This window comes from Ovis canadensis, chromosome 15 (assembly GCF_042477335.2).
Source record: "Ovis canadensis isolate MfBH-ARS-UI-01 breed Bighorn chromosome 15, ARS-UI_OviCan_v2, whole genome shotgun sequence".
In the NCBI taxonomy this organism is placed as follows: domain Eukaryota; kingdom Metazoa; phylum Chordata; class Mammalia; order Artiodactyla; family Bovidae; genus Ovis; species Ovis canadensis.
In genome coordinates this window covers 14,719,536-14,742,041 of record NC_091259.1, presented here as the reverse complement: position 1 = coordinate 14,742,041, position 22,506 = coordinate 14,719,536, and positions in this window count along the sequence as shown.

Sequence of the window (22,506 nt, the reverse complement as noted above, 5' to 3'; positions counted from 1 at the left end):
CCTACTCAAACTCTTCCAGAAAATCGCAGAGGAAGGTAAACTCCCAAACTCATTCTATGAGGCCACCATCACCCTAATACCAAAACCAGACAAAGGTGCTACAAAAAAGGAAAACTACAGGCCAATATCATTGATGAACATAGATGCAAATATCCTCAACAAAATTCTAGCAAACAGAATTCAACAACATACTAAAAAGATCATACATCATGACCAATAGGCTTTATCACAGGGATGCAAGAATTCTTCAATATTCACAAGTCAATCAACACATTAACACACTACATTTACAAACTGAAAGGTAAAAACCATATGATTATCTCAATAGATACAGAGAAAGCCTTTGACAGAATTCAACACCTATTTGTAATAAAAACTCTCCAGAAAACAGGCATAGAAGGAACATTCCTCAACATAATAAAAGCCACATATGAGAAACCCACAGCAAACATTATCCTCAATGGCAAAAAATTGAAAGTATTTTCCATAAACTCAGGAACAAAAAAAGGGTGTCAATCTCACCACTACTATTCAACATAGTTTTGGAAGTTTTAGCTGCAGCAATCAGAGAAGGAGAAGAAATAAAAGGAATTCAGATTCTAAAATAAGAATTAAAACTCACAGTGTGCAGATGATATGATTTGAGAGAATTGCATTGAAACATGTATATTACCATATGTGAAATAGATGACCAGTCCAAGTTCAATGCATGAAACAGGGCATTCAAAGCTGGTGTACTGGGACAACCCAGAGGGATAGAATGGGGAGGGAAGTGGGAGGAGCATTTGGGACTGGGGGACACATGCACACCATGGCTGATTCATGTCAGTGTATGCCAAAAACCACCACAATAGTGTAAAATAATTAGTTTCCAATTAAAATTAATTAATTAATAAAAAATGAAATTAGAAATGAAAATAAGAAGTTACAACAGACAACCGCAGGAAATACAGAGAATCATAAGCAACTACTACAAGTAACAATATGTCAATAAAATAAACAACTTGGAAGAAATGAACAAATACTTAGAAAAGTATAAACTTCCAAAATGAACCAGAAAGAAATAGAAAATATGTATAGACCTATCAGAAACACAGAAATTGAAATCATAATCAAAACCCTTCCAACAAACAAAATCATAGGACCAGATGGCATCACAGTTGAATCCTACCAATAATTCAGAGAAGAGTTAATACTTATCCTTTTCAAACTCTCCCAGAAAATTGCAGAAGGAAAATTCCCAAACTCACTCTACAAGGCCACCTTCACCCTGATACTAAAGCCAGGCAAAAATAATCACACAAAAATGAAAATTACTGGATAATATCACTGATAGACATATATACAAAAATCCTCAACAAAATTCTAGCAAACAGGTCCAGCAACATATTAAAGAGATCATACAACATGACCAAGTGGACTTTATCCCAGGGATGCAAGGATTCTTCAATATACGCAAATCAATCAATGTGATAAACAATATTGACATATTGAAAGATAAAAGCCATATGATCATTGCAATAGATGCAGAAAAATCCTTTGACAAAATTCAACAACCATTTATGATAAAAACTCTCCAGAAAGTAGGCATAGAAGGTCATAAGTAGGCATATCTCAACACAATAAAGGCCATATATAACAAATCCAAAGCAAACATTTTCCTCAATGGCGAAAAACTGAAAAAAAAAAATCAGTAACAGGAGAAGGTTACCCACTCTCACCAGTATTCAATATAATTTTGGAAGTCTTAGCCACAGCATCAGAAAAGAAAAAGAAATAAAAGGAATTCATATTGGAAAAGAAGAAGTAAAACTCACTGTTTGCAGATGACATGATTCTTACATAGAAAACCCTAAAGATGCCACACAAAAAAATTACTAGAGCTAATCAATGAATATGGTGAAGATTCAGGATACAAAATTAATACATAGACATCCTTAACCATTCTATTCAATAACAATGAAAAAATCAAAAAAAGAAATATCAGAATAACTGAGGCAGAAGAACAGATAAGTGATCTGAAAGACAGAATGGTAGAAATCGCTGCTGTGGAAAAGAATAAAGACAAATAAACAGAAAAGAGGACAGTCAAAGAGATATTTCAAACAACATTTAATGCACCAATATGCAAATTGTAGGGGTCCCAGAAGAAGAGAAAGGGCCTAAGAAAATATTTAGAGATTGTAGTCAAAATTTTCCCTAATGTGGGTAAGTAAATATTCACCTTATTTCAAAAAGCATGTAGAGTTCCTTATAGGATAAACCCAAGGAGGAACACACCAAGATATATAATAACCTAACAAAAATTAAATACAGAATGATTAAAAGTAACAAAGGAAAAGCAAAAAGTAGCAAACAAAGGAGTCCCCACAAAGTTATCAATTGATTTTTCAGCAGAAACTCTGTAGGCCAGAAGAGAATGGTATGATATATTCAAAGTGATAGAAAGGAAAAACTAGAGACCTGGATTTGATCCTTATATTGAGAAGATCCCCTGAAGAAGGGAATGGCTACCCACTCCAGTATTCTTGCCTAGAGAACTCCATGGACAGAGGAGTCTGGTGGGCTATAGTTCATGGGGTTGCAAAGAATCAGACATGACTGAGCAATTAACACTTTCATACTTTCACAACCAAGAATACTCTACACTGAAAGGCTCTCATTTATATTTCATGAAAAAATCAAGCTTTACAAGCAAGAGAAAGCTCAGAAAATTCATCACTACCAAACAAGCTTCAGAACAAATGCTATAGAAAGTCATCTAGGCAGGGAAAAAAGAAAGACTACAAAAATAAACAAGAAAATCACAAATGGGAATCTCACTAGTAAAGGCAAACATACAGTGTGAAGATAGCAAATACAATATCAAATCCAGCAACTGTGAGGAGAGGAGAGTACAATGCAAGAAATGGGAATTGCATTTGAAATTGAGACCAACAACTTAAAACAACTTTATGTGTGTGTGAGAGTGTGTGTGTATGCTTTATCAAAACCATGGGAAATGCAAGCCAAAAAACCACAATCGATAAACACAAAAGAAAAAAAGAAAAAGTGATTGAAACACAACATTAAAGATGGTCACCAAACCACAAGAGAAGAGAAAAAATGATGAAGAGAAGAAAAAAAACCTACAAAAGTAAACCCAAAACAATTAAGAATATGCTGATAAGAATGTACATATTGATAATTATCTTAAAAATGAATTGATTAAATGCTCAAACCAAAAGACATGAACTGGCTGAGTGGATAGGAAAACAAGACCCATACGTATGCCATCTACAAGAGACCTACTTCAAACTTAGGGACACATACAGACTGAAAGTCAGGGGATGGAAAAAGATATTCTATGCAAGTTAAACTCAAGAGAAACCTGGAGTAGTACCAATTACTCATATCAGAAAAAATAGACTAATGATCATGAGATCAATCCAAGAAGATACAGCAATTGTAAAATATATATGCATGCAACACACAAGCACCTCAATACATCAGGCAAATGCTAAAAGCCATAAGAGGGGAAATTAACAATAACACAATAATAGCGGGGGATTTTAACACCCAGCTTATACCAATGGGCAGATCATCTAGACAGAAAACTAACAAGGAAACACAAGCCTTAAATGATGCATTAGACCATATAGAATTATTAATAATTTATATCTATAGGAGGACAATCTATTCAAAAGCAGAACACATTTTCTTCTTAAATGCACATGGAACATTCTCAAGGATAGATCACAATTTTAGGTCACAAATCAAGCCTAGGGAAATCTAAGAAAATCGAAATGATATCAAGCATCTTTTCCAACCACAACACTATGAGATTAAAAATCAACTACAGGGGACAAAAGCTTAAAAATACAAATACACTTTGACTAAACTATATGTTATTTAACAACCAATGGATCACAAAAGAAATCAAAGAGGAAGTTAAAAATACCTAGAAACAAATGACAATGAAAATATGATGACCCAAAACTTATGGGATGCAGCAAAAGCAGTTCTAAGAGGGAGGTTTATAGCAATACAATCTAATCTCAAGAAACAAACCACAAATAAAAACCCAAACTTATACCTAAAGTAATTAGAGAAAGAAGAACAAATAAAACCCAAAGTTAGCAGAAGGAAAGAAAATCATTAAAATCAAAGCATAAATAAGTGAAATAGAGATTAAGAAAACAATAGCAAAGATCAATGAATCTGAAAGTTGGTTCTTTGAGGAGGAAGACTCAAAGAGGACTCAAAAAGGAGAGGACTCAAATCAATAAAATTAGAAATGATAAAGGAGACGTTACAATGGACACCACAGAAATACGAAAGATCAAAAAAAAAAAAAAGAAATACGAAAGATCATAAGAGATTACTACAAGCAACTATTAATATATGTCAGTAACATGGACAATCTAGAAGAAATGAACAACTTCTTAGAATGGTGCAACCTTCCAAGACTGAACCAAGAAGAAATAGAAATGAAAAGACAATTGCAATTGCTGAAACTGAAACTGTAATTAAAAATCTTTCAGCAACCCAAAGTTCAGAACCAGATGGCTTCACAGGCAAATTTCATCAAATATTAAGAGGACAGTTAACACATATTCTTCTGAAACTCTTCCACAAAACTACAAGGAAAGAAATACATCCAAGCTCATTCAATGAGGTCACCATCATTCTGATATCAAAACCAGATAAAGCCATCACACAAAAAAAGAAAATTACAGACCAATATCACCGATGAACATAGACACAAAAATTCTCAACAAAATACTAGCAAACTGAATCCAAAAGTACATTAAAAGTATCATTCACCCTGATTGAACGGGATTTATTTCAGGGATGTAAGATTTTATATTTGCAAATCAATCAATGTGATACACTATATTAATAAATTTAAGAATAAAAATAAGCATAGGATCATCTCAATAAATGCAGAAAAAGTTTTTGACAAATTTCAACAACAATTTATTATAAAATTCTCCAGAAAGTGGGCATAGAGGGAACTTATCTGAACATAATAAAGGCCATATATGATAAACCTACGGTTAACATTGTATTCAATGGTGAGAAAACGAAAGCATTTCTTCTAAGATCAGAAACAAGACAAGAATGTCCATTCTTGTTCACTTTCATTCAACATAGTTTTGGAAATCCTAAGCCACAGACATCATGCATCCTAGGTGGCACTAGTCGTAAAGAACCCACATGCCAATATAGGTGACTGGGTTGGGAAGATCAGTCCCTGGGTTGGGAAGATCCCCTGGAGGAGGGCATGGCAACCCACTCCAGTATTCTTGTCTGGCGAACCCCTGGACAGAGAAGGCTGGTGGGCTACAGTCCATGGGGTCGCAAAGAGTCAGACATGACTGAAGAGTCGGATATGACTAAAACAACTCAGCATACATGCACAAGTCACAGGTATCAGAGAAAAGAAACAGAAGAAATCCAAATTGGAAAAGAAGTAAAACTGTCATATATGTATGTGTAGAACTGATTCCATTTGCTGTGCACCTGAAACTAACACAACATTTTAAATCAACTATACTCCAAGAAAATATTTTAAATAAATAAGTTAAAAATGAATCTGAGCAAGCTAGGTTGGCACCGACTAGTACGTCTAAAACAATAAATTTCAATGAGATTGCTATAAAATCTCTCAGTTCAGTTCAGTCACTCAGTCGTGTCTGACTCTTTGCAACACCCTGAACTGCAGCACATCAGGCTTCCCTGTCCATCACCAACTCCCAGAGCTTACTCAAACTCATGTCCATCACGTCGGTGATGCCATCCAACCATCTCATCCTCTGTCGTCCCCTTCTCTATACACACATTATATACACCTGTAATTTCAAGTTATATTTGTTGACATGGAAATTTTGTGCCAAAGGGCATATACATTTTTTCAAATATTGTCAAAATGCCTTTGGGAAAAGATGATCCAATTTCAACTCCAACTAATGGTATTTGAAGGGATAGCTTTTATGAACCCACTTCAGTATATATAACAACCCCATGAATTGTAACCCCCCAGGGTCCTCTGTCCAGGGATTTCCCAGGCCAGAATACTGGAGTGGGTTGTCATTTCCTTCCCCAGGAGATCTTCTCAACCCAGGGATTGAACCCATTCTCCTACATTGGCAGGTAGATTCTTTACTACTGAACCAAGAAGGAAATCCATATATATCTCTGAATCACTGTGCTATATGCTTGAAACTAACATAATATTGCAAATCAACTATACTTCAATTAAAATACAACTTTGCAACAACTTTGTTACCTGATTTATAAGAGCAGAGGATGAACCTTGTCTGTCCTGCAGCTATACCACATAAAAAAATTTTTTTTGAATGTCACCATATCTGTATCTTGGGATTGAAATTTAAAGTTTCTTTGTCTTTGATGTGATACCTAGCACTATGCTATCTCATTTAAACTTTTCTCTAGTGATTTTGAGTAGTTTTATAGCCCTATTGTTCATTACATTATATGTGTGTGTTCGTTTGTGAATTTGAGAAGTCTCTGCACAATAAGCTATCAACTGACATATTATAAATGTTTTCTAAAATTTTCCACTCATCTTTCAAATTTATTTATATTATGGCATACCAAATATATACAATATGGAGTTAACTCTAATTTCATTTAAAATAATTTTTCAAATTATGCATTTGAAACTGATTGTTTAGAATCTAAGTTAAAAGTCTTTTCCATCTCTACAGAAATATATACATAGGTTCTCTCCAGAATTTAATAGCTTTTTGTTTCATTTAACACCTCAATATATATGGAATTTATTTTAATGTATAGATAGTATATATTGTATATGATATTAATCTATTGATATGTATTTTCAAATTACTATTCATTTGTTAGATATATATATAGATATATATTTTCAAATTATTATTTCATTTTTTTTAAACATTGGTTGGCTCGTTTTATCTCCTAATTACTTTCAGTTTATTATTTAATAAAATGCACATGAGACTTTTTGTAGCTAACTATATTGTCTCTTTCATCTCTAAATCATCATGTTAATATCACATTGTTTTGATAATATCAGATATATCAAATACTTCCACATTTAAATACATTTACAAAATTTTATTAACTATCTTTATTTCCTTATTCTTCAAATAAACTTCAAAATTTTATTAGCTATCTTTATTTGTTCATTTTTCAAGACAAATTTAAACTCATTACCAAGTTCTAAAAGTAATCCAATGGGATTGTTATAAGCATTGCTGCTAAGTCACTTCAGTCATGTCTGACTCTGTCCAACCCCATAGATGGCAGCCCACCAGGCTCCCCCGTTCCTGGGATTCTCCAGGCAAGAACAATGGAGTGGGTAGCCATTTCCTTCTCCAATTCATGCAAGTGAAAACTGAAAGTGAAGTTGCTCAGTCGTGTCCAACCCTCAGGGACCCCATGGACTGCAGCCTTCCAGGTTCCTCCGTCCATGAGATTCTCCAAGCAAGAGTACTGGAGTGGGGTGCCATTGCCTTCTCCAATTATAAGCATTGAATTATAATTAATTCTGATAGTGATTTTTTAATGATATTTAAACTGTCCACCAAGGAATTTGGTATGCAGAATCATTTAGTCACTTCTACTTTTTTAAAAAACTACATCTCACTTAAAAAATATTAAGGAATATAATATAGAAAGCCAATATACAAAATCAAATATGTGTGTGTTTCTGTGTGTGTCCATGCTAAATTTCTCAGTTGTGTCTGACTCTTTGCAACCCCATAGGCTGTAGCCTGCCAGGGTCCAGCCCCGGTGGATCCAGGGTAATTCAAAGTGGGGACAGCATGGCGAGAGAAATATATAGATTTAGAGAGAGATAAGGAAAGAGTTTGCAGTTAAGAGACTAGAGGAGAGAAAGAGGCTGAATAACTTGGTTTACGCGGAGAGCTAATAAAACCTCAAGACAAGAGGTTTGCACCATCTACGTTAGGCCACTGGCACCCGCTTGAATAGTGGAGAAAGCCCCGCCTTGGGCTCCCTCTCGCGTGGGTCTTAGAAGCCAGGGCAAGTAAGTATACATGGTGAGCCTCTACGCCCCAGATGGGAATTCAGCCAGAAAATAGAGTAAAGAAGACACAGGGGAAACCAGTCTTTCCAGTGACTGGCTCATCCTTTATTGTCTGGAAAGGCTTTTTATACTTTTGGTTGTACATAGAGATCAATGAATAATACAAAATTATGCAGTGTCAGCAGCCCTGACTCTTATCAAGACCAGGCTTTTACTCTGCATACCTAGCTGTACACACAAGTCTTAGGTGATTTACATTATCTTCTGGCCAGAAGGCCAATTAACATTTTACGGCCCTTTTCTGATAAGGGTCTGTCAACCAGAAGACTTATTTGCCTTAATAGTGTTGTTCTTCCCAAAGTCTGATGCCACTTTCAGAAAGCACTAAATAAAGTTACATTCTTACATAGCAAGGACACAACAATTTATAACAAAGAAAGAGGAGTACAGTGATTTATAACAAAGAGAAAATTCATTAACTCAAAAGTCTAGTGTTGCTAACATTAGAACTACTATATTCCTTTTTCTATATCCCAATCACATTGATTAATATCCTCCAGGTGCCTAAAAGATAAAGAATATGGAGGTCTGGCAGCAGTCATTGACTCAACAGTGAAACTCATCACCAATATAATTTTTAGCTTTTTAGAAAAGGCTCTATATCTTTAAGATGCTTTAAGCTTAGTGCCTTTCGTGGTTGGGGGGCCATAAACAATTCACAAGTGTAGCTAAACCTATCAGGCAAGTTAGAGAGCCATCAAAGGGGTTTGAGCTGAAACATTCTTCTCATATGCAGGAGACTAATTGGAGCTCTAAGTTAACTTTTTCCAGAGAAAAGGTGGTCGGGGATAGCCCCCTGTTATGTCAGAAGAGTGGAAAGCACAGTACAATAAGGCAGGCAGACTCTGGTTTTTGGGGGTAGATGCTCAGGAAAATCCAGGGGGAACCCCTGAAGCCAGATCACGCCTTTGCATATGTCAGGCTTCCTTCCTCATGACCTTTGCCATGGGCAGGATTCCTCACGCTGGCTCCCGGCAGTAGCCCACCAGGTTCCTCTGTCTATGGAACTTTCCAGGGAAGAATACAGGAGTGGGCCGCCATGCCATCTTCTGGGGGATCTTCCTGACCCAGGGATCGGACCCAAGTCTCTTGGGTCTCCCGCATTGACAGTCAGGCTCTTTAGCACTAGTGCCAACTGGGAAGCCCCACAAAATCAAGTGGATGTGTATAAATAAAGCTTACACAACATACAGACACCTACATTATGATAAATATTTGCTATGACACATGAGACATCTTTCTGTACTACTTGCTAGTCATTACTGGTATATTGAAAGCCTACTGGCTTATTTATATTTATTTATTTCCAACTTCAATAGTTGGGCTCATGGTAGAAAAACAGATGGCACACCCAAACAGATAATTGATAGGCATTTCAAAAAGTCTACTGACAGAAGTAGAGCAAGGTTAAAAATACGATAAGAAATAATGAAGCACAAGGGGCTGGCAACAGGGGAAGCCATTGCCTTGACTAGGCTGCGGGGGTGAGGGAAAGGTCTTGCACTGGGCACCCAGAACCCATTAGGGTTGTTGCAATGGCAGAGAACCTCCTGAATGAAGCTGTGGCCTGACAGTGTGTAAATAGTAAACCATTATTATTATTTCATCCAGCTCTCCAGCTAGTGTCTCCCAGTTGCTGAATTCAACCAAAAGGCAAAAGGGGAGTATTCCCCACTGAAATATTTTAAAGAATTCAACCCCCCTACTGAGAAAAAGAAGAATAAAGAAGGGCTTAAATGAAGCTGAGCACTGAAGAACTGATGTTTTTGAACTGTAGTGTTGGAGAAGATTCTTGAGAGTCCCTTGGACTGCAAGAAGATCCAAGCAGTCCATTCTGAAGGAGATCAGCCCTGGGATTCCTTTGGAGGGAATGATGCTGAAGCTGAAACTCCAATACTTTGTCCACTTCATGCAAAGAGTTGACTCATTGGAAAAGACTGATGCTGGGAGGGATTGGGGGCAGGAGGAGAAGGGGATGACAGAGGATGAGATGGCTGGATGGCATTATGGACTCGATAGACGTGAGTCTGAGTGAACTCCAGGGAGTTGGTGATGGACAGGGAGGCCTGGTGTGCTGCGATTCATGGGGTCACAAAGAGTCGGACATGACTGAGTGACTGAACTGAACTGAACTGAAGACCCAAATAAATAAGGGGAATAGAAAATCATGGCTTTTTAATAGAATTTAAACTTATGCATCTGTACAAAAAAAAAGTGAAAGGTTTACAAATGTTGACAAGGATAATTACTGAAAATATTGAATGAATAAACATAGGTTAAAAAGTACAAGTTTGATATGATTCAAGTCATGTATATTTATGAAACACAGAAAGCAGCAATATGTATCTCTTTTACATAAACCAACTTATTAAAAATAACAAAAAGTAACAACATGGAAAGAAAATATATATATTAATTTCAGAGTTACCTCTAACAAGAAAGAGAGTAAACCCTGTGGGAATGAGAAGGCTTCCACTTCTATTTTATTAAATTAAAAATAGAGATTTGATATATTCTAAAGTCTCAGTAATGGGCACATGAATTTCTGTTATACACTCTCTTTACTTTTCTGTACGTTTGAGGATTTTCATAATTAACTATACAATCTAAAACTGGTGTGAGAAAGAAGGAGGGTGAGAGTAGCCAAGTGCCTTAAAAAAGGCAGCTCTGTTTCTCTCTGACAGAGTTCTCTGAGTCAGGATGCACAAACAGACGGGTATTCTTTCAGTAGACCATGCTCCATAAACCGAAAGTCCAGTGCCATCTCCCTTAAGAGTCAATGGGGTGGGAGGTCCAAGAGGGAAGGTATATATGTATATACATGTATGTATGTATATATATGTATATATATATATATAGCTCATTCATTTTATTGTGCAGCAGAAACTAATACATCATAAAGTGAGTATATTCCAGTTAAAAAATAAACAAATAAAATGAGAGAAAAAGTCAGTGGGATTTGCAACCAGATTCTGACGTTAGATTTTCCGTCAGTTTTAAGTAGTGTTGCCATTTTTCTCCTTTCCTGTGACTTGATTTTAAGAAAGAATGTGCAATAACTTATATCAGCTGCCGGTAATGCTGATAGGCATTATTTTAAACTGGAGCTCACAGGAATGAATCAGTTTCTGTGAAGATTCTCGAGACATTGTATTGTAATTTATCTGTTTGTTGTTCTCTTCCTTAATAGTCTATAAATTCCTTTGAGAAATAAAAACATTTTGTATTCATTTGTCTTTGTGTCTTCAGCACCTGTCACAATGCCTGACAGCAATAAAAGCAAACACCTGTGTTCAAGAGATGACAATTTAGAAGTGCCGAGTATTGCACAATAAGAGGAGCAAAATCGAAAAATGAAGACAATATATGTATTGAAAAAAATTTAAGAAAAGTTATACCTTTTAATGAAACACACTTACTATAAATAGGACAATTTTAACAGTACATTTATTTATATATATATATATATATGGGTTCCTAAGATATAAGTATTATTCTATAATTCATGCCTGTATGGAATTTATATTGATAATAAATTTATTTCAGCTGAACTATACAATGCCCACTGACTTATACCATCAAAGCCTTCTTGTTATTGTCTTTTTCTTACTTTTGTTTTAGTTTCTTTACTTTTCTTTTCTCTAAATTTTAAACTAGTGGAAAAACTGATAGAGTAACAAGCACCAGTATAATCTTTGACTAGATAAAGACTCTTATAGCTATTTTTTCCCTATTCAACATTCAATCAATTGATTGATTTTTATACATTACTTTCAATTGCCATGTCCCATTAGTCTTTAATCTAGAAGTGATAAATTCTCAACACTTGGTTTTTTTTTCTTCATAATATTTGCATTTTTGAAGACTCCAAGTGATTTGTCATATAAAAGTTATCTTCATCTGTATTTGACTGACGGCTCCCTCACTTTCAGAAGTCCAGTTAAATATTTTTGGCAAAAATACGTAGGTGATTTTGTGTGTCTCAGAAGATGTGTGCATGATTAAAGGAAGTATGTAATGTCAGTTTGTTCTGGTAGTAATGATGCCAAATTTGATCACTTGGTTTAAGTAGTATTACCAATTTACTCCTATAAAACACTGCTTTCTCTCTGTAATTAAAAAGTAATCTGTGGGGTGGTTTTTGTAGATTAAATATTCTATTATCCCAATAAATGTAATATCCACTGATGAATCTTGTTTGAATAATTATTATACAGATTTTACAAAATACTGGTTGTCTAATTCTGTCAGTCATTTTGCATTTATTAGCTGACGTCCTTCTGTAAAGAAGAGTTTTCTCTTCATACATACTTTTATTTTATCACTGTATAATAACAGACTCTATTTCTGACTTCAGTGTGCTATCATCCATTATCATTATTAGCTCATTCACTGGCTTCTGAATAATTGTGACTTACCACCATCATTTTTGAACATGCCTTTGCTTTCTGACTCAACAATATATTTCAGGATTTCCTTTTTTCCTTCTCCAGACCTGAAATAGGCTTTACTGTAGTGACGGATTTTATTTTCTTGGGCTTCAAAATCACTGTGGACAATGACTGCAGACTTGAAATTAAAAGACCCTTGCTCCTTCAGAGGAAATCTATAACAAACTTAAACAGCATATTAAAAAACACAGACATCACTTTACCAACAAAGCTTCATATAGTTAAAGCTATGATTTTTTCCAGTGGTCATGTATGGATGTAAGAGTTGGACCATTAAAAACCTGAGCACCGAAGAATTGATGCTTTCGAACTGTAGGGCTGGAGAAGACTCTTGAGAGTCCCTTGGACAGCAAGGAGATCAAACAAGTAAATCCAAAAGGAAATCAACTCTGAATGTTCATTGGGAGGACTGTTGCTAAAGTTGAAGCTCCAATACTTTGACCAACTGATGCAAAGAGTTGACTCATTGGAAAAGACCCTGATGCTGGGAAAGATTGAAGGCAGGAGGAGAAGGGGGAGGTAGAAGACGAAATGGTTCCATAGCATCACTAACTCAATGGACATGAATTTTAGCAAATCCCAGGAGACAGTGGAGGACAAGGGAATTTGTCATGCTATAGTCCATGGGGTCACAAAGATTCAGACAAAACTTAGCAACTGAACAACAACTAAACACTCCATTTTACTGGTATGGTGCTCAGATCCCCAAACTTTTGCAGTAAATGTGATCATTGCTACTGAGGGTATTGCCTAAATAGATCTCTGACCCATCTCTATTGCCTTGACTATTCTACTGAAATAACCCACATTTCTTCTGACAGGCAATTTGGCTTTCCTTCAACAGTTCTTACCACTGCATTCAGAGCAATCTTTCCAAAATACAAGTCTATTCCTGTTATACCCAGAGCAGAACCATGTGTGCTTGCAAATATTTGTGTACTTTAAGTCTTACTGAAAACCATTTGGTGGCTGCCCTTTGGTTATAAGATAAACACAAAAATCATTAGTATGATCACAAAGATCTCACAGGGCCTGTCCTTTCCCTATGCCCTGGTCACATCTTGACCACATTAACCCAGTCGTAAGCCAACATGACTGATGTCTTTGTAAGAAAAAGAACTGGGACTTCCCTGATGGCCCAGTGATTAAGACCATGCTCCCAATGCAAGGGGCATGAGATCAATCCCTGGTCAAGGAACAGAGATCCCATGCACTGCACAATGCAGCAAAAAAAAAGAGGGGGTGAATTTTCTGGTATGTGAATTATATCACAATAAAGCTGTTGTGTGTGTGTGTGTGTGTGTTTAAGAAAAAAAGAAAAGGAAACTTAGACATAGACACAGACAGATGAAAGATTGTCTGAAGATAAAGATGGCCATGCGGAAGCCAATGATAGAGGTCTAGAAAAGATCCTTCCCTCTCAGCTTTCAGAAGGAACCCTGTCAATATGCAACTCAGATTTCTAGCCTCTGGAACTTTGAGCAAAAAAATTTCTATTGTCTAAACCACCCAGTCTGTGGTACATTTTTAAAGCAAACCTGACAGACCAATACACTGTTGTTTTTTTTTTTTTTTTTTTGCCTTTTAATTCTTCATATTTTAGCACGGAGAATTATATACCACAGAAACTTGGTAAACTTTTTTCTTGTGAATTGAACTAATCCCCATGTTAAGAAATGATCCCGTGGAGGAGGGCATGGCAACCCACTACAGTATTCCTGCCTGAAGAATCCCATGGGCAGAGGAGCCTGGCAGGTTACGGTCCTTTGGGATGCAAAAAGTTGGACAGAACTGAAGCAACTTAACACACACACCATGTTATTGCATATCCCTTTCCAATTAGAATGTAAATAACTTTGGTTTTAGAAGCAAAACTGAATTCAAGCTTAACTACCTTACTGACTTCAGGAAGGAAAGCAAACCTTAAGTTAAAGATAGGAATAATAATAATCTAACTTGTGGGAGCAGTTTGATAATTAAATGAGATATGAATATAAAAGATTCAACACAGTGCCTGAAAAATAGTAAGCACTCAATAAATATTAACTATAATTGTATAACAAAAATATGATGAGGCAGAATGGAGAGATATATAGAAGTACATTTCAGTGATCCAATAGGGGGATAACTTTAAACGCATAGTACATTTTCCCTGGGGGCTTCCCTGGTAGCTCAGCGGTAAAGAATCCTCCTGCCAATGCAGGAGACACAGATTCAATCCCTAGGTCAGAAAGATCCCCTAGAGAAAGAAATCGCAACTCACTCCAGTATTCTTGCCTGAGAAATCCCATGGACAGAGGAGCCTGAAGGGCTACAGTACGTGGGGTCACGAAAGAGTCAGACATGATTTAGCAACTAAACAACATTTTCCTCAATATTTTTACTATAAGTGAACTGAAGAACACACCAAGTTCCCCAAAAGAAGAATATCTCTGTTCACTGTGTACTAAAATACTTTATGGGAATAGTCCTGGTTTAGGTCTCTCACAACCAATATTCTTTACAGAGAGACATATCCCCAGGGTAAGACAAGCTCAAATGCCCGGCAGTTCTCCAGATTGACACACTATTAAGCTTCAGCGTCAGAAGGAGGGCTGACCAGAGATCGGGCTCTGAGAGAGTAAAACTATCCCACAGAGATTTATACATGGGACCGGGCTGAGCTGGAGGAAACTAGATTTAAGTATCTGAATAATGCCGTTATTTCCTTCTAGAAAATGGCACTTTCACATCTATGTCACATTAGTGTTGGATGTAAAACTTTACATAAAAGGAAACAGTGAAATATGTATGTTAGGGTGACAATGTTCAATCTAGAAGAAACCAGGGATTGTTTTCTTAAACACATGCGCACACACACACACAGTAGATCAGCGCCCCTCACCTCTAAGACTACAATGGAAATGCGTGAAGCAAGTCATACATAGAAAGACAAATATCATATGATATTGCTTATATGTGAAAAATTTTTTAAAAGGGATACAAATGGACTTATTTACAAAACAGAGGTAGAATCACAGATGTAGAAAACAAACTTATGGTTACCAGGGGATTATCGGGACAGGGATAAATTAGGAGATTGGAATAGGTATATACACACTACTATGAATAAAATAGACAGCTGATAAGAACCCACTAAATAGCACAGAGAACTCTATAATGACCTGTGTGGGACTATTTTTTTTAATGGATATATGTGCATGTTTAATTGAATCATTTTGCTGTATACCTGAAACTAACACAGCATTGTAAATCAATTATACACCAATACAAATTTTTAAAAAATAATTATAAATGTAGACTACTTCAAGTAGCAAGTGAAATCTGCGAAGAGCAGCAGACAGAAGAGAGGGACAAGGAAGGGCCAAGTGTAAACTGAGGTCGTAAAGAGTGAGACCCACTGGCCTCAGACACCCTGAGACAAGCTGAGACTGAAATTTCAAGTCTGAGAAACCCAGTATGTTCTCTTAGCAAGTTTCAAGTATGCAGTGCAGTTCTCTTAACTATCATCACCAGGCTGCGCCTTAGCTCTCCACAACTCCTTCATCTTGCATAACTAACATTTCACACCCTGTGACCAGCATTTTGCTCCCCTCAACCTCATTCCCAGCAGCCACTACTGGACCCTCTGCTTTTACGTATTTGACGATTATAGATTTCACATACAAGTGAGATCAGTCTCAATAAAGTTAAGAACATTTTGAAAAAAAAAAACACAATCTGATCTTGCCATCTCAGCTTGAGAAAATAGCTTTGGTAAATGATTAAAACCCTTTCCCATTATTTTTTAAAGATAAACTAGGATACTTCTGGATCCACGTGGGACTACTTGGTCCTAAAAGGCCAAATTTTCCTATAACTAATCAAGAAAATGCCCTAAATTCCATTTGGATGCTATTGATTGGCATGCTGCTCTCACAACAGCCCGTGGGAGGTCTGACCCCCTTGAAATACTACAAATCAAATTTGTTCTTACCCTTGGGAACAAGACATCTCCCACCTCAAGACAGTCTTCCAGACTGTACAGTCGATAGGTACAAAATCTGCAGAGGCTCCCAAGACCTATAGCTGAATGCTGGATACCCTTTCCCATCCAGCAGGATAACCTATCCACTCTGAGCATGTCACATTCCAAACTACTTTGCTTTTTCAAGATAGTTCGTACCCGCATGTGTGTGTGCTATCACTTCAGTTGTGTCTAATTCTTTGTGATCCCCTGGACTGTATGTATCTCATCAGGCTTCTCTGTCCATGGAACTTTCCAGGCAAAAGTATAGGTATGGGTTATCATGCCCTCCTCCAGGGGATCTTCCCGACCCAGGGATTGAACCCAAGTCTCTTGTCTCCTGCATTGGCAGGTGTGTTTTTTACCACTAGCGCCGCCTGGGAAGCCCAGCTAGATCCCCAAATTACCTCCATGCTTTTTTCCCCCATTAAGACAACCCGCCACCCACCCCAGTAAACCATGAGACATTTATGCCAACATAAAACACTAAGGCCTTTTTCTCCACATTTTCAAGAATGCCCCTCCTGTGAAAATTGGAAGATTGCATAGAAGGTTAAGGGATTTTCAAAGACCTTTCTGTTACAAAGTTTACTACTGTCTACTTGTTATATTCAGTGAACAGTACTATGTGGTTAAAAATAAATGAAATACAGCTAATGCTTTAAAAATAGCCACAACTTTACATCTGCAGTGATGTGCTCTTTGATAAAGATGTGTGTTCATTGTCTTTTAATAACTCCACATCCCATGACTAATTTCTGAGAAAATATTGTTTTACAAATTCCAGGTGGGTCACAGCCTCACTGATGATATCAGAGTATAATTCTGTCATAACTCTTTCTTTAAATTCTAAGCAATGACAATACCCAGCACTGATGATGGTGAAAGAAAAACATTTTTCTACAGAACCAAAGGCCATTTATGGGAACGTTTGAATTGCTGTTTAGTAAACACAGATACTTGGAAAGAGTCAGCCATGAACTGAAAGCCTTGAGTATAAGGGAGTGGGTAGAAAGAATAGCAAGCATCAGGTTTTCACAACCTAAGCACAGTTTGTATATGTTGTATACAACATATGTTGTGTCTATTATCATAAATATTTCTACAAGCCATTGAAGCAATGATCTTTCTTCTGAAAATGAACACTGACTTGTAGGTATTTAACAACTCAGTTTGTAATAGCTATATTTTTGCACTTCATTGATGGTATTTCCTTTAATCATTTAAAGATAATTTACTAAATTAAAAATTATATTCATTAAATGCAACAAATACTGTTGCAGTTCTCTATGTCATCCCGCAGCCCACCTCAGATTCCAGCTGCAGTTTGGAGTTGCCAACATCCCATCTTAAGCATGTGTATTTCATCTAAATCAAGGAGCTTACTCAGCCCTGCAAAACCACAGCTCAGAAGTATGGGTGATTAAAGGCCCCAGAGGCACATTCCATCAGTGGACAATGCGAGCTGGCAGGGAAGTGCCCTATTCTTTCTTTTAGATGAACAGTCCCAAGAGGTAATCTGTATGTTTCTCTGAGATTCTTACAAAACTGTGCCTGCCTCTGCTTCAGTGACTCATTGTGATACTGATTTCTTCTCTTTCCTGTGCTCAGTCTCTGTGCTACTCCACTACAACTTCCTGGGATTCTATCCCAATCAAAATACTTGCTCCCAACTTCAAATCTCAGGCTCTGCTTTAGGAGAACCCAAACAAAGATGTCAAATATCTTAAATCTAGTGAAATCTAGATAGTGAAATTTTGGATATTGAAGCAAAATCAATGAGAGCAACACGGGAAAATATTATCTAATCATTAAACAAGTATCTATAAAGTATCTATAAAGTGCTTACTAGTGCCAAGCACTGGGGATGCTGCTCCGGGAACTGGCTTCTAAAAATAGCCATTTTCTGAGTTACTCAGTAAATTACTGAGCCATTTTAATATTTACAAAACACTTTGGACTGTGTTACTGTGACTGACACATATTAAGTGGTAGGTGTCTATTAAACAAATAAAAAATACACGAATGTATAAAATCCTATATGCCTCAAATTTTAAATCACCTCTCAGTTTTTCAACAAACTCTGATAAGTTTTTTAACTAATTTTTTTTAATTTGGGGATAGTTATATATTTAATGTGATTATAAGTAGGAATTATAGAAAGATCCCAAGTACCTTTTATGTGAGTAGCTTAAGTTTAAACCTATTGCTAAGCAAATAATTCAAATCAAATTGTCTTTTTTGTTTGTTTATTTCCACTTGCCTGGAACTCAGAGTCCAGTGCTTTTATTTTTATTGAGGTGCAAATTTCATATTAAAATTTACTTTCATAATATTGTTGAACTACCATCCATATTAAGTTCCAAAACATTAGCCTAAAGGAAAACATTATACCCAGTAAGCATGCACTCCCAATTCTTCCCTTCTCCCAGCCCCTGGCAATTACCAGCCTGCTCTCTGTCTCTCTGAATGTACCTATTCTGGGTTTTTATATAAACAGTACTGTATATACAAAGGTATGGTTTTGCCAGTAGTCATGTATGGATGTGAGAACTGGACAATAAAGAAGGCTGAGCATCAAAGAATTGATGCTTTCAAACTGTGGTGTTAGAGAAGACTCCTGAGAGTCTCTTGGACTTCAAGGCAATCAAAACAGTCAATTCTAAAGGAAATCAACCCTGAATATTAACAACATATGTGAAGGTTTATTTCTGGATTGTCTATCCTAGTCAACTGATCTTTATATCTGTCCAGTACCACACTGTTTTGATTACTGTAGCTTTTTAGTACATTTTGAAATGCACTAGGAGTCCTTCACGGAGAAGGCTATGACACCCCACTCCAGTACTCTTGCCTGGAAAATCCCATGGACAGAGGAACCTGATGGGCTGCAGTCCATGGGGTCGCTGAGAGTTGGACACGACTGAGTGACTTCCCTTTCACTTTTCACTTTCATGCATTGGAGAAGGAAATGGCAATCCACTTCAGTGTTCTTGCCTGGAAAATCTCAGGGACAGGGGAGCCTGGTGGGCTTCTGTCTATGGGATCACACAAAGTCGGACAAGACTGAAGCGACTTAGCAGCAGCAGCAGCAGCAGGAGTCCTTCAACTTTGTTCTTTCTCAAAATTGTTTGGCTCTTTGCAAGGTCACATGAATTTGAGGACTGGCTTTTCTGCTTCTCGAAAAAAAAAAAGAAAGAAAGAAAGAAAAACCCACTGGAATTTTAATAGGGATTAAAATGGATATGTAGATCACTTTGTGTAATATTGCCTTTAAATTGTCCAAACATTAGCATAGGATAGCTTTCCATTTATTTAGATCTTCTGTAATTTCTTCTAACAATTTCTTCTTCTTCAATGTACAAGTTTTCATCTCCATAGTTGAATTTAATCCTAGTTGTTTCATTCTTTTGGATGCTATTATAAATGAAATAGTTTTCTTAATTTTATTTTTCATCATTTATTGCTAGGTTATAGATATAAAACTGACTTTGTGAGTTGATCTTGTATTCTGTAACTTAGCTGAATTCATTCATATGTTCTAATTGGATTTTGCAGATTTTTAAGATTTTCTATATATAAGATCATGTCATCTATGAATAGAAATAGTTTTCTTTCTTTCTTTCCAATTTGTATGCTTTTGTTCTTGTCTCATCGCTCTGGCTAAAACTTTCAGCATAACCTTGAACAGAAATGGGAAAGTGGGCCTCCTTGTCTTGATCCTGATCTTACAAGGAAGAATTTCAGTCTTTAACCATTGCATCTGCTGTCTAAAAGACACCTGTAAGACTCCCTCTAGGGCAACTCTACTATTGATGAACTACCTCAGATTTTGTTTATCTGGAAATGTTTTAGTTTTACCTTATATTTTGAAGAATAGTTTTGCTGGGTATATAGTTCTTAATTGATGGATTTTTTTCTTTTGTACTTTAAATATGTCATTCCACAACCTTCTGGATTCCATGGCTTCTGCTGAAAAATAAATTGATTTTCTTATTGGGGATCACTTGTATATGATGAGTTGCTTATCTTGCTGCTTTCAAGATTCCTTGTTTTTGACTTTCAACAGTTTGCTTATAATGTGTCTTAGTATGGTACTCTTTGTATATATCCTCCTTGGAATTTGCTTGGCTTCTTGTATGTGTACTGTGCTCAGATGTTCAGTCACATCCACTCTTTGCAACCCCATGAATGGTAGCCCACCAAACTCCTTTGTTCGTGGAATTTTCCAGGCAAGAATACTGGAGTGGGTTGCCATTTCCCCCTCCAGGGAATCTTCCTGACCCAGGATCAAACCCATGTCTCTTGTGTCTCCTGTTTTGGCAGGCACATTCTTTACCACGAACACCACCTGGGAATCTAGGAGGTACTGACCACTATTACTTCAAATACCCTTTCTATTTCTCTATGTCTCCTCTCCTTTGTGGTCTCTGATGCAGTTGTTGGTACTCTAGGTGGTTCTAACAAGTCTCTTTTTCTCCTGTTTTCTTTCTTCTCCTCAACCTAAATAAACACAGTTGATCTATTTTCAAGTTTGCTAATCCTTTCTTCTGCCTGCTAAAATGGGCATGCTATTAAAATCTACTACTGAGTTTTTCATTTCTGCTATTGCTCTGCTAAGTCCAGAATTTCTTTGGGGTTATTTTTATAATTTCTATATCTCAAATGATGTTCTTTACTTGTTGAGACATCATTGTACTGGTTTCCTCTGTCAGTTTACCCATGGTTTTCTTTAGCTCTTTCAACATATATAGAATAGGTGATTCAAAAGTCTTTGTCTTTTAAGTCCAATATATGTGTTGCCTGAGAAAGAGTTGCCATTCATTTTTCTGAGAATAAGTCATCCATTCTTGTTTTTCATATACTTTACAGTTTTTGAAACTGAACACTTTGAATATTATAATGTATTAACTCTGGAAATCATATTCTTCCCTCCTCATTTACTAAATTTTATTTTACATTATTTTAGCTTGCTCTTGCTTGCTGTAGGTGTTAGTCGTTTGTTTTCTGCTGTTGTTACTTTTCTAAACTATTTTTCTAAAGCTTTTATATTTTGTTGACTGTCCTCTCTGAAGTCTCTTGCAATCAAGTAACGTTGACAGAGATCACTTTGAATGCCTAGATCCAAAGAAAAAAAGAAAAGACAAAAATCTCTCCCAGCATTTCCAAATTGGTTCTCTTGATGCTTAACCAGGATGTTCACAACTCTGAATTAGCCTGAACTTGTGTTTTCACTGACCCTAAAGAATGGCCAGAGGAGAAAGATATGGTTATTTTCTAGTTTTTATGAACACGCTCCTGCCCTGGGCATGCACATGTCTTTCTAGATTCCCCGGAATATGCAAGACTATTCAATGCCCTAAATTCTAATTTAAAAAAAAAAGAAGAAGAAGAGTGAAAACCCTCTCTCCCCAGGTTTTCCTTCCAGGCTGTGGAAGGTTGAGTTGTTCTTTGCTGTTGTTTGTTTGTTTTGTTTTGCATCAACTTTAATCTTTTGCCCCAGGCAGCAACAGGTTTTTCATTTGCCTTAAAATGACTTCAAGGAATGACCTTTGTGTGGCCACTCTTCACCTTGAGAAAATTTTAATTTAGGTGAAACAAAAGCAAGCAATTTACATCGGTTCTTCTGGTACCCCCCAGATAGTTCAAAACATGCAAACACAATTCTTTGAGAATATATGCTACTTTGCTCCCTCCTGAAGCAGATACCAAGGCTCACACTGTGTACACAGGGGGCCATCTTCAAGTCTATCAGAACAAGCAGAGGAATGAGGTGAGAGGAGGCAAACACCACAAAGCTTTTTTATCATTCATAAGTTGCTCCCTTTTAAAATACCATGTTTGCTTCTTTTCTAAAAATCTTTGACTATTTTCCAGAGTTCTCACAAAGTTGCTTCTGACAACTTTTGCATTATGTTTTAAAGTCTCTATAGACAGAACAGGCCCTTGGATCTACC